The 14161-nt window shown below is 36.1% G+C and overlaps 1 protein-coding gene across 2 annotated transcripts in view; it reads right to left on the reverse strand.

Moving 5' to 3' along the window:
* The window catches only part of LOC128546131 (uncharacterized), a 110398-nt gene extending 109730 nt beyond the window's left edge, over positions 1-668 (reverse strand). Inside the window, exon 1 of one of the 2 annotated variants that reach the window (XM_053525267.1) lies at positions 500-668. The gene's annotated coding sequence lies outside the window, so the exon portion shown is untranslated. The remainder of the gene's footprint in view (positions 1-499) is intronic. The other variant, XM_053525266.1, reaches the window with a different exon arrangement.
* Between the last annotated feature and the right edge of the window lie 13493 nt (positions 669-14161).

Consider the following 14161-nt stretch of genomic DNA (forward strand, 5'->3'; position numbering starts at 1 on the left):
CAAATATATTGAGCTACAGTTTTAAGGAGCCAAGGCAAATATATTGAGCTGCAGATTTAAGGTGCCAGGGCAAATATATATTGAGTTACAGTTTTAAAGAGCTAAGGCAAATATATTGAGCTGCAGATTTAAGAAGCCAGGACAGATATATATTGAGCTACAGTTTTAAGAAGCTAAGGCAAATATATTGAGCTGCAGATTTAAGGTGCCAGGGCAAATATATATTGAGTTACAATTTTAAGGAGCTAAGGCAAATATATTGAGCTACAGCTTTAAGGAGCCAAGGCAAATATATTGAGCTGCAGATTTAAGAAGCCAAAGCAAATATATATTAACTCCCTGAGGCCGATATCGTAACATACCTGCTGTGGCGGGATAAGAATTACCACCTGACGTCGAAGAACATTATCTAACCTTATCATAATCACACTCGCGTACAGTCAGTTGAAAACATGCAGGGAACATTTATTAACATGGGTGTAAATTAAAATATACTTACAAAGTACTCGAAGTTTGAACAAATATTTTTTATATCAAATTTCGTCCGTAGCTTATATCCAAATAGAACACAATTTTCACTAAACAATTTTAACACACCTATTGCGTTTAATAGATATTTGAACATTAAATTCTAATAAATAGAAATGCATCACTGAATATTTACATCAGCATTACATAAATTTACACCCGTTTTTGTGTGAATATCAGTGGTTTATTTTGATGTATAATCTATTTCTAAACATGTACACAAATGTTGTGTGTCACGCGCTGAGACAGTTAAGTTGTAATATTTACATCCATCTTTGAATAATTATTAAATTTACAAACATGCGTTTATTTACATATTCTTTTTTTGTATTTTATTAAACATGCTTTGTTGTGTTATTTTTATCTATTTGTATCGTATGTAATGTAAGTGTACCAATATTTCAGCCTTCTAAAACTTAACATTTTCCAACCATTCATTTGTCTGATAATGGAATCGCATCGAATCATCATCCGACGGAACTGATATTTCAGAATCAGCATGATAATAAATATATATTTTCTTCATTTTAAGAAAGATCTCTGGCCGACGACATTATTTTACTCTTTTGAAATACAGTATGAACGAACACAGCGGAGATCGTGTTTTTATTTCATTTACATTACCGCATAGTTACAACCATTCATTTTAACAAGGGACCTAATTATTAGCTCAACTAGTAGTTATTACAGCAAAAAAAAAAACCAGTATGCAAAGTATTTTTGCTTTTGTCAAGATTATCAAAAATTAACAAGTACTTATCGCAATTATCATGATCTCGGTGCCGCGACTATACTCGTCAATCGTCGTCCTGGGGAGTCCTGATAACGCGCGTATAGTCGCATATCGACGCAACAGGGGTAGAAAATATAACGCTTATAGTCGCATTTCGGCCCCAGGGAATTAAGTTACAGTTTTAAGGAGCTAAGGCAAATATATTGAGCTGCAGATTTAAGAAGTCAAGGCAAATATATTGAGCTGCAGATTTAAGGAGCCAAGACAAATATATTGAGCTGCAGCTTTAAGGAGCCAAGGCAAATATATTGATCTGCAGATTTAAGGTGCCAGGGCAAATATATATTGAGCTGCAGATTTAAGGAGCCAGGGAAAATATATATTGAGCTGCAGATTTAAGGAGCTAAGGCAAATATATTTAGATGCAGATTTAAGAAGCCAGGACAGATATATATTGAGCTGCAGCTTTAAGGTGCCAGGGTAAATATATATTGAGTTACAGCTTTAAGGAGCCAAGGCAAATATATTGAGCTGCAGATTTAAGTAGCCAGGACAGATATATATTGAGCTGCAGCTTTAAGGTGCCAGGGCAAATATATATTGAGTTACAGCTTTAAGGAGCCAAGGCAAATATATTGAGCTGCAGATATAAGAATCCAGGACAGATATATATTGAGCTACAATTTTAAGGAGCTAAGACAAATATATTGAGCTGCAGATTTAAGAAGCCAAGGCAAATATATATTAAGTTACAGTTTCAAGGAGCTAAGGCAAATATATTGAGCTGCAGATTTAAGAAGCCAAGGCAAATATATTGAGCTGCAGATTTAAGGAGCCAAGACAAATATATTGAGCTGCAGCTTTAAGGAGCCAAGGCAAATATATTGAGCTGCAGATTTAAGGTGCCAGGGCAAAAATATATTGAGCTGCAGATTTAAGGAGCCAAGGCAAATATATATTGAGCTGCAGCTTTAAGGAGCTAAGGCAAATATATTGAGCTGCAGATTTAAGAAGCCAGGACAGATATATATTGAGCTGCAGCTTTAAGGTGCCAGGGCAAATATATATTGAGTTACAGCTTTAAGGAGCCAAGGCAAATATATTGAGCTGCAGATTTAAGGAGCCAGGACAGATATATATATTGAGCTGCAGATTTAAGGTGCCAGGGCAAATATTTATTGAGTTACAGCTTTAAGGAGCCAAGGCAAATATATTGAGCTACAGATTTAAGAAGTCAAGGCAAATATATTGAGCTGCAGATTTAGGGTGCCAGGGCAAATATATTTTGAGCTACAGTTTTAAGGAGCCAGGGCAAATATATTGAGATGCAGATTTACGGTGCCAGGGCAAATATATTGAGCTGCAGATTTAAGAAGCCAGGGGTAAATATATAGAGCTGCAGATTTAAGAAGCCAAGGCAAATATATTGAGCTACAGTTTTAAGGAGCCAGGGCAAATATACTGAGATGCAGATTTAAAAAGCCAAGGCAAATATATTGAGCTGCAGATTTCGGAAGCCAAGGCAAGTATATTGAGCTGCAGCTTTAAGAAGCCAAGGCAAATATACTGAGCTACAGTTTTAAGGAGCCAGGGCAAATATATTGAGATGCAGATTTAAGGAGCCAGGGCAAATATATTGAGCTACAGTTTTAAGCAGCCAAGGCAAATATCTATTGAGTTGCAGATTTAAGGTGCCAGGGCAAATATATTGAGCTGCAGATTTAAGGAGCCAAGGAAAATATATTGAGTGCAGATTTAAGAAGCCAAGGCAAACATATTAAGCTAGAGTTTTAAGGAGCCAAGGCAAATATATATTGAGTTGCAGATTTAAGGTGCCAGGGCAAATATATTGAGCTGCAGATTTAAGGAGCCAAGGCAAATATATTGAGCTGCAGATTTAAGCAGCCAAGGCAAATATATTGAGCTACAGTTTTAAGGAGCCAGGGCAAATATATTGAGATGCAGATTTAAAGAGCCAGGGCAAATATATATTGAGCTACAGTTGTAAGGAGCCAAGGCAAATATTTATCGAGTTGCAGATTTAAGGTGCCAGGGCAAATATATCGAGTTGCAGATTTAAGGTGCCAGGGCAAATATATTGAGCTGCAGATTTAAGGAGCCAGGGCAAATATATATTGAGCTACAGTTTTAAAAAGCCAGGACAAATATATATTGAGCTGCAGCTTTAAGGTGCCAGGGCAAATATATTGAGCTGCAGCTTTAAGGTGCCAAGGCAAATATATTGAGCTACAGATTTAAGGAGCCAAAGCAAATATATTGAGCTGCAGCTTTAAGGAGCCAAGGCAAATATATATTGAGTTGCAGATTTAAGGAGCTAAGGCAAATATATTGAGATGGAGATTTAAGGAGCCAGGGCAAATATATTGAGATGCAGATTTAAGGTGCCAGGGCAAATATATATTGAGTTACAGCTTTAAGGAGCCAAGGCAAATATATTGAGCTGCAGATATAAGAATCCAGGACAGATATATATTGAGCTACAATTTCAAGGAGCAAACAAAAATTGAGCTGCAGATTTAAGAAGCCAAGGCAAATATATATTAAGTACGTTTAAGGAGCTAAGGCAAATATATTGAGCTGCAGTTTAAGAAGCCAAGGCAAATATATTTGAGCTGCAGATTTAAGGAGCCAGGACAAATATTTGAGCTGCAGCTTTAGGAGCCAAGGCAAATATATGACTGCGATTAAGTGCCAGGCAAAATATTTGAGCTTACAGATTTAAGAGCCAAGGCAAATATATATGAGCTGCATTATTTAAGCTGGCGAATAAAACATTGAGCTGCAGATTTAAGAAGCCAGGACAGATATATATTGAGCTTGCAAGTTTAAGGTGCCAGGCAAATAAATATTGAGTTACAGCTTTAAGGAGCCAAGGCAAATATTTGAGCTGCAATTTAAGGAGCCAGGACAAATATATATATTGAGCTGCAGATTTTAAATAGTTGCCAGGCAAATATTTATTGAGTTACAGCTTTAAGGAGCCAAGCAAATATATTGAGCTCAGATTAAGAAGTCAACGGCAATATTTTGACTGCAGATTTAGGGCCAGGGCAAATATATTTTGAGCTACGATTTAAGACCAGGGCAAATATATGAGATGAGATTTACGGGCCAGGCAAATATATTGAGCTGCAGATTTAAGAAGCCAGGGTAAATATATGAGCTGCAGATTTAAGAAGCCAAGCAAATATATTGAGCTACAGCTTTAAGGAGCCAGGCAAATAATGAGAGCAGATTTAAAAGCCAAGGCAAATATATTGAGCTGCAGATTTCGGAAGCCAGGCAATAGTATATTGAGCTGCAGCTTTAAGAAACCAAGGCAAATATTACTAGCTTACAGTTTTAAGGAGCCAGGGCAAATATATTTGAGTGCAGATTTAAGAGCCAGGGCAATATATATTGAGCTGTACATTTTAGAGCCAAGGCAAATATATATTGAGTTGCAGATTTAAGGAGCCCAGGGCAAATATATTGAGTGCAGATTTAAGGAGCCAGAACAATATATTGAGTGCAGATTTAAGAAGCCAAGGCAAACATATTAAGCTAGAGTTTTAAGAGCCAGGCTTAATAATATTAGTTGCAGATTTAAGGTGCCAGGCAAATATTTGAGCTGAATTTAAGGAGCCAGGCAAATATTTGAGCTACAGATTTAAGCAGCCAGGCTAAATATATTGAGCTCAGTTTAAGGAGCCAGGGCAAATATATTGAGATGCAGATTTAAAGAGCCAGGGCAAATATATTATTAGCTCTCAGTTTAAGAGCCAAGGCAAATATTGTATCGAGTTGCAGATTTGAAGGTTGCAAGGGCAAATTACGAGTTGCAGATTTAAGGTGAGGGCAAAATTTATTGAGCTGCAGATTTAAGGAGTCCAGGGCAAATATAATTGAGCTACAGTTTTAAAAACCAGACATACAAATTGAGCTGCAGCTTAAAAGGTGCCAGGGCAAAATATATGAGCTGCAGCTTTAAGGTGCCAAGGCAAATATATTGAGCTACAGATTTAAGGAGCCAAAGCAAATATATTGAGCTGCAGCTTTAAGGAGCCAAGGCAAATATATATTGAGTTGCAGATTTAAGGAGCTAAGGCAAATATATTGAGATGGAGATTTAAGGAGCCAGGGCAAATATATTGAGATGCAGATTTAAGGAGCCAGGGCAAATATATATTGAGCTACAGTTTTAAGGAGCCAAGGCAAATATATTGAGCAGCATAATTAAGAAGCCAGGACAAATATATATTGAACTGCAGCTTTAAGGTGCCAGGGCAAAAATAAATTGAACTACAGCTTTAAGGAGCCAAGGCAAATATATTTAGCTGCTGATTTAAGGAGCCAGGGAAAATATATATTGAGCTGCAGTTTTAAGGAACCAAGGCAAATATATATTGAGCTGCAGCTTTAAGGAGCCAGGGCAAATATTTTGAGCTACAGCTTTTAGGAGCCAGGACAAATATATATAAGGAAGATCCACGGCAAATATTTTGAGTTACAGTTTTTAGAAGCCTGGGCAAATATACTAGTAATATATTTCAGCTGCGGATTTATAAAACCAGTTGTAGATTTAAGGAGCGAAGGCAAATATATATTGAGTTGTAGATTTAAGGAGCCAAGGCAAATAAATATTGAGTTGCAGATTTAAGGAGCCCGAGCAAGTATTTTGACCTGCAATTTTAAGGAGCCAGGGCAAATATAATATATTTCAGCTGCGGATTTATAAAACCAGTTGTAGATTTAAGGAGCCAAGGCAAATATATATTGAGTTGTAGATTTAAGGAGCCAAGACAAATATATTGAGTTGCAGATATAAGGAGCCCGAGCAAGTATTTTGACCTGCAATTTTAAGGAGCCAGGGCAAATATAATATATTTCAGCTGCGGATTGATAAAACCAGGGCAAATATATACTGAGATGTAGATTTAAGGAGCCAGGCAAATATATTGAGATGCAGATTTAAGGAGCCAAGGCAAATATACTGAGCAGCAGATTTAAGAAGCCAGAACAGATATATATTGAACTGCAGCTTTAGGGTGCCAGTACGAATATAAATTGAGCTACAGCTTTAAGGAGCCAAGGCAAATATATTTAGCTGCGGATTTAAGGAGCCAGGGCAAATATATATTGCGCTGCAGCTTTAAGGAGCCGGGGCAAATATTTTTAGCTACAGCTTTTAGGAGCCAGGACAAATATATATAAGGAAGAGCCAGGGCAAATATTTTGAGTTACAGTTTTAAGAAGCCAGGGCAAGTATATATTGAGTTGTAGATTTAGGAGCCAATGCAAATATATATTGAGTTGTAGATTTAAGGAGCCCAGGCAAATATATTGAGTTGCAGATTTAAGGAGCCCGAACAAGTATTTTGAGCTGCAATTTTAAGAGCCAGGGCAAATATAATATATTTCAGCTGCAGATTTATAAAACCAGGGTTAATATATACTTGCAGATTTAAGGAGCCAGGCAAATATTTTAAGCTACAGTTTTAAGGTGAGCCAGGGCAAATATTTTGAGCTACAAATTTAAGAAGCCAGGGTAAGTATGTATTGAGTTGCAGATCTAAGGAGCCAGGGCAAATATATTGAGCTGCAGCTTTAAGCAGCCAGGGAAAATATTGTAGATTCAAGGACGTCGTCTGTAGAAAATTTTCACAAAACAACAAAAATGCCAGTCAAGTATAGTACATGTAGTTCAAGCCTATAGGAGGTTAAAAGTGGTAAATTAGAGTTTGATCATTTGGTGGATTTGTTCAAAATTTTATCATTTGATCATTTACGCTTATTGATGTTCACTGGGTGCTTAATGCATGATAGATTTCCGCCGGAGAAGCTGGGTTTTTTTAAATTTGATTTTCCCATCCTAGTTACCATACCAAAATGGAATTATACGAACATAAGTAAATGTATTTTGCCAAATGAATGTTATAAACATATAAGACCTTATTATACACTATCGGAAATAAAACTGCGAAAAGAGATGTATTTATACTATCAAGTTTACATGTCTTGTCACTGAAAAACGTCCATACTAGGTAAAGTGCATTTAGTGGTTATTTGAGGTTATACTGTATAAATTGCTACTTATATTATCTCAAGTCGATAAAAAGAGAAACCCTGTTTTTCCTACCTGTTTTCTCTTTAAATATTCTTTTCAGCTTATCAACACAGAGAAAATATTGTATGCAAATCTATGTATATAAAAAATAAAAAATACAGTACTTAAAAGTACATGACCAAATCATAATGGAAAAATGAACCTTTATCTTCTTCAACCCAGACAGCGCCATTTTCAAAAGTTGTCAATTACTATATTATAGTATTGGTCCGAGAGCTCACTGACTTTTATTGCAACAATTGAGGCCAAAAGAAGTTTATACTTTTTTGAAAACAATATTTCATATCCTCAATGAAAACCCATTTCTTAAGTGTCAAAGCCGTGCCTATCTATATTTTGTTCACATATGTTTGTGACAGGGGAGGTAACACTCACTTGTAAAAATATCAGGGGACAGGGTAAAGTTTACGTCTACCAGTTTTTTCACTGTTTAATTATAGTAACTATTTGATTGTCAGTAAATGAATATATGTCAAACAATGACAGCAATAAGAAATTCATGAAAATGGAATAAAAGGCAAACCTGATATTCCAGGTCAAAAGTCAAATTCAGCCCTGATAATTGAAGGTCAAAGTTCATTTTTAAGCAAAAATGTGAAAAAAGTTTCCTTTATTTTTTCTAATCTGTTTAATATGTCCTCAAATAATTAGTCGCTGAAGTTAATTCGTTTTAATGTAGTTTGTCAGGCAAAGTCAGCAGTGCAGATGTAACCCGAAAACCGCCAACGATGTAACTCATTGCAGGATTGGAGCGGTCTTCTGCGCATGCCCGAAAGTGATTATCGATTGTAGCGCACGGCAAAAATATGCGTATTTTTGCATGTCCGCATGCATTTAGTGTACAATATGCATAAAATACTGACTAAAGGTAAGGTTACGTATTACCATGGTTACAAAATATATTCATTTAAGATATTTTCGTTCAGATTTAGTTAATCCGGTACGTACCGGAGTCTGTAATTTATACCGGCGCTCCAAATCTGCAATGAGTCACAGTCAACCGCCAAAGGTAAAGCTAATTTCAAAGGTCAAAGGTCAAATTTGTGTGAAAAATTGCATGAAAAGCTTCCTGTTTGAAAAATAACAGATATCTTTTTTCATTATTAGTTACTGCTCGTGATTTAGTTAAATGTATATATGTCCCACAATGTCTGTAATAAAATATAGTCTGGAATGAGTCAAGTTCAAATGTGACATTAAGGGTCAAAGGTCATTTTCAAGTAAAAGAATGAAACAAAATACGTCTTTAACTTTTCTCTTTGTTGATAATATCTTGTCGATATTAGTCAATGATATCAGTTCCTTTTAATGTACACATGTTAGGCAATGTCTTGTATGCACATACAATTCCAAAACATTCAAGGTCAACCATAATACCAAAGGTCAAAGGTCAAACCTGTGAGTAAAATGTTGCAATAATATCCCCTTTTTGTAATAACTTTTATTGTTTAAAAGTATTTGTTTTGTCATTTTAGCAACTGATCATTGTTCATTTTACTGTATACATGTCAGACGATGTCATGAAAGAGAAAATAAGTCAAGGTCAAAACTGGTATTAAAGGTTAGGGGTCATTTTGCGTAAAAGATAAAAATGTGGTATACTTACTCATTACTTTGTTCAAAAATAGCTTGTTGTTATAATACACTGTTAGCAATCTATTTTATTGTATATATGTTAAGCAAAGTCAGCAATGTAGGTCTTATCCCAATAAGTCAAAGCCAAACCTACCATCAAAAGTCAAGGGTCAAATATGTGTGAAATTTCGCAAAAAAAAGCATTTGTTTTTTGGCAATGATTTTTTTTTATTGTATACGGTATTTTTGTCAAAACTAGTAACTGATCATTATTCATTTAAAGTATATATAACAGATGATATCATTCTTCCTTAATAATGGAAATTTAGTCAAGGGCAAACCTGACATTAAAGGTCAAAGGTGAGGGTCTTCAAGAAACTCGCCATAATGAAAAGATCGGCTGGAACAAGTTAGGGAGCCAATGGAAAGATCCTACGACAAGTCTACAAAGGAACCGCTCGGCCCATAGCAGAGTACGCATCCACCTCATGGGTAACTGCTTCCTGAACCAGTAAAGGTAAACTGGACAAGGATAATTCTCGGAGCAATGAAAACAACTCGAATAAAAGAAATGGAAAAGACAGCCAACCTTAAGCCATTAGAGACAAGACGAGAGTGCAAAGCCCTTTGTGCAGGCAGAGAAGGCAAAGAGACTACCATCTCATCTACTCCACTCAACACTCGAGAGCAGAACCAAGAACGGACTGAAAAGACAGAGTCTCAACCATATATTCAAAGAACTATAAAAAGGGAAAGCAGCAGCACTGGACGCAGAGGCAGAGCCGCTTGTGCCCGATCAATGGGTTCCTAGACATTGTGTTTCGAAAATCAGATTGGAGGTACCAGGAGTAGAAGAAGATGCCCGCTACCCAGCACACTCTTGGATCCAAGCATATACCAGTGGATCAGTGGAAAAAGCAGTTCAGAATGCTGGGAGTGGTGCCTACATCACATTTCCAGACAGCTTCACACTCACACTCTCTTATCCAGTCAGCAAGAGATGCTCCAACTTCAGAGCCAAGATGCAAGCCCTCACATCGGCAACACTCCAACTGTATGAGCGAGGAGAAAAGGGACAGAATATTGTTTTCCTAACAGACTCCAAGTCAACTCCTCAGGCTCTCTTAGTAGGTTCATCAGACATCTTAACGAGACAACTGCTATAAAGCATTAATATCCTGTCTGAGAGGAACAATGTAGCATTTCAATGAATTCCTGCGCATGTGAGCATAGCCCGGAATGAAGCTGCAGATAAACTTGCAAAGAAAGCAACCAAGCAAATACAGCCCCAAATTCCATTTTCATACAGAAAAGCTCAGACTCTGCTGCAGAACAGCTTTACGTCAGACTGAAAGAACATAAAGAACATAAATGATGGCTACCTGCCCAATCATGACAGTCTACAAGCTAATCAGGCACAGCCAAACAACTATTCTCCCTCTGCGCACTGGACATTGTGGTCTGAGAAAACATATGAAGACGCTGGGTGTTGCATAGACAGCTAAATGTCAGTCCGGATCATAGGAACAAACACCATTCCACATCTAGACTAGCCACTAGACTGATAATAACTATATTTCTATATTTTTCCCTTTTTTGACAAATTCAATTTCATAGAGACAAAAGCCAGTCTATTTTAAAGATTTTCACACAGGCCTGATGTTGAAATTATCATTGGACATAGGATATAGACTGGCTCAGTTCACTACATTCAATCATAAAAATGTAAAAAGATATATCATAGTCTAGGAGCTAGTCTATTCCACATCCTGCAGAGCTGTTCCTATCTAGAAAAAGCACGCAAGAAAGTTTAGCCAACAGACATCTCATTTGAGACCAAGCTATGGGGAGATGCAAGTGACCTGCAGAATACGATGCATTTCATTGCTGCATCTAATCTTAAGATTAAAAACGGCCATAGGAAGATGAAACGCAGTAAGCAAGTAAGTAAAGGTTTACATTTGGGGCTGTATTTGCTTGGTTGCTTCCTTTGCAAGTTTGTCTGTAGCTTCATTCCCGGCTGTGCTCACATGTGCAGGAATCCATTGAAATGCTACATTGTTGCTCTCAGACAGGAGATTAATGTTTTTTAGCTGTTGTCTCGTTAAGATGTCTGATGGACCTACTAAAATAGCCTGAGGTGTTGACTCCTCGCTCATTCAGTTGGGGTGTGGCCGATGTGAGGGCTTGCATCTTGGCTCTGAAGTAGGAGCATCTCTTGCCGACTGTACGAGGGGCGTTCAATATGTAATGTTACTCCGTATGTAGTTCCGTAACCGCTGGTTACTTTTAGATGCGGTTTTTGGCACATTGTAGAGCAATTTATTGGGAACACAATGCTATATAAATTATAAAAATCGGCAGGGTCAAAGTAAAAATATAATCATTTGAGTGAGGTGTACTCAGGTATACTAGAACATTATTATTATTTTGGTTTGTTCTGAGCATCCAGAATCTCAGAAAAATAGAATAACTTGTAAAATCACAAAATTCTATCATTTTTCTACGAGGTACAGCAATTTGTGCTGCGTTTGCGTTTGTTTTAAACTATTTATTGCATTTTTAATTTTACAACACAACTAAAAAAATCTAAACTCGAGGTTGATTCAATCGTGAATGGGTGTTGAGGGCGATTAATCAAAGTTGCCAGTATAGTTTTGCAATCGAGAATAAAGGTACTAGTATGAACTTAAATTACAAGAATTTTTTAAACGGTGATTATCGCACCTGACAGAATTGCAGAGGCTTATTGTACTCACCTTATCATTTTTCGAGTAAAAATGTACACACTCAATTTAAAACTGTTATAAACATTTTTATTTCAGTTTTCATATCTTTTTGTGAAGATCTAATTTGTTTTATCTGTTTAAACTGAAAATTGAACTATAGTTCTAGTTGTTGAATAGTATATTTAAGGAATTACATATTACAATCTCAATATTTTGGACATACAATTGTCTAGTATACCCGAGTACACCTCACTCAAATGATTATAGTTTAACTTTGAATCTACCAATTTTTATAATTTATATATCATTGTGTTGCCAATACATTGCTCTATAATGTGCCGAAAACCGCATCTAAAAATAACTTGTGGTTACGGAACTACATACGGAGTAACATTACATATTGAACGCCCCTCGTATAAGAGAGTTTGAGTGTGAAGCTGTCTGGAAATGTGATTTAGGCACAACTCCCAGCATTATGAACTGCTTCTTCCACTGATCCACTGGTATATGCTTGGATCCAAGAGTGTGCTGGATAGCGGTCATCTTCTACTCCTGGCACCTCCAATCTGATTTTTGAAACACAATGTCTAGGAACCCATTGATCGGGCACAAGCAGCTCTGCCTTTGCGTCCAGTGTGCTGCTACTTTCCTTTTTTGTAGTTCTTTGACGATATGGTTTAGACTTTGTCGTTTCAGTCCGTTCTTGGTTCTGCTCTCGAGTGTTGAGTGGAATGGATGTGATGGTAGTCTCTTTGCCTTCTCTGCCTGCACAAGGGCTTTATACTGTCGTCTTGACTCTAATGACTCAAGATTGGCTGTCTTTTCCGTTTCTTTTATTGCAGTTGTTTTCATTGCTCCGAGAATTATCCTCAGGCCTGAATTATGAACCTTGTCCAGTTTATCTGTACTGGTTTAGGAAGCAGTTACCCATGAGGTGGATGCGTACTCTGCTATGGGCAGAGCGGTGCCTTTGTAGACTTGTCGTAGGATCTTTCCATTGGCTCCCTAACTTGTTCCAGCCAGTCTTTTCATTATGGCGAGTTTCTTGAAGACCCTCACCTTCGACCTTTAATGTCAGTTTTGACCTTGACTAATTTTCCATTATTAAGGAAGAATGATATCATCTGTTATATATACTTTAAAATGAATAATGATCAGTTACTAGTTTTGTAGTTTTGACAAAAATACCCTAAACAATAAAGAAAAATCATTGCCAAAAAACAAATGCTTTTTTTGCGAAATTTCACACAAATTTGACACTTGACCTTTGATGGTAGGTTTGGCTTTTACTTATTGGGATAAGGCCTACATTGATGACCTTGCTTAACATGTATACAATAAAATAGATTGCTAACAGTATTTTATAACAACAAGCTATTTTTTAACAAAGTAATGAGTACGTATACTACATTTTGATCTTTTACGCAAAAAAATGACCCCTAACCTTTAATACCAGTTTTGACCTTGACTTATTTTCTCTTTTATGACATCGTCGGACATATATACAGTAAAATGAACAGTGATCAGTTGTTAAAATGACAAACAAATACTTTTAAACAATAAAAAATATTACAAATAGGGGATATTATTGCAACATTTTACTCACTTCTTTTACCTTTGACCTTTGATATTATGGTTGACCTTGAATGTTTCCGAATTGTATGTGCATACCAGACATTGCCTAACATTTGTAAATTAAAAGAAACTGATATCATTGACTAATATCGACAAGATATTATCAACAAAGAGAAAAGTTAAAGACCTTTTTTGCTTCATTCTTTTACTTGAAAATGACCTTTGACCCTTAATGTCACATTTGAACTTGACTCATTCCAGACTATATTTTATTACTGACATTGTGGGACATATATACACTAAACTAAAGCACGAGCAATTACTAATAATGAAGAAAGATATCTGTTATTTTTCAAACAGGAAGCTATTCATGCAATTTTTCACACAAATTTGACCTTTGACCTTTGATATTAGCTTTACCCTTGGCGGTTTTGGGGTTACATCTGCACTGCTGACTTTGCCTGACATACTAACATTAAAACGAATTAACTTCAGCGACTAATTATGTGAAGACATATTAAACAGATTAGAAAAAATAAAGGTAACATTTTTCATATTTTTGCATGAAAATGAACTATCAGGGCTGACCTTGACTTTTTGCAATAATATTTGTATTTCTGATTTTTGCTGATATATACACATTACAAAGATAAAGGTGAGTGACTTATGATAACAAACTATAAATTTCAAATATGCTAATTTTTGTGATTGTTACAGAAATTTGACCTTTGACCTTGAAAATCAAGTTTGCCCTTCATTCCATGTTCATGAATTACTTATTGCTGTCATTGTTTGACATATAAACATTTACTGACAATCAAATAGTTACTGTGATTAAACAGTGAAAAAAACTGGTAGACGTAAACTTTACCCTACTTCCTAATAATTTTACAA

The sequence above is a fragment of the Mercenaria mercenaria genome, chromosome 15 (genome assembly GCF_021730395.1).
Source record: "Mercenaria mercenaria strain notata chromosome 15, MADL_Memer_1, whole genome shotgun sequence".
NCBI classification, from domain to species: domain Eukaryota; kingdom Metazoa; phylum Mollusca; class Bivalvia; order Venerida; family Veneridae; genus Mercenaria; species Mercenaria mercenaria.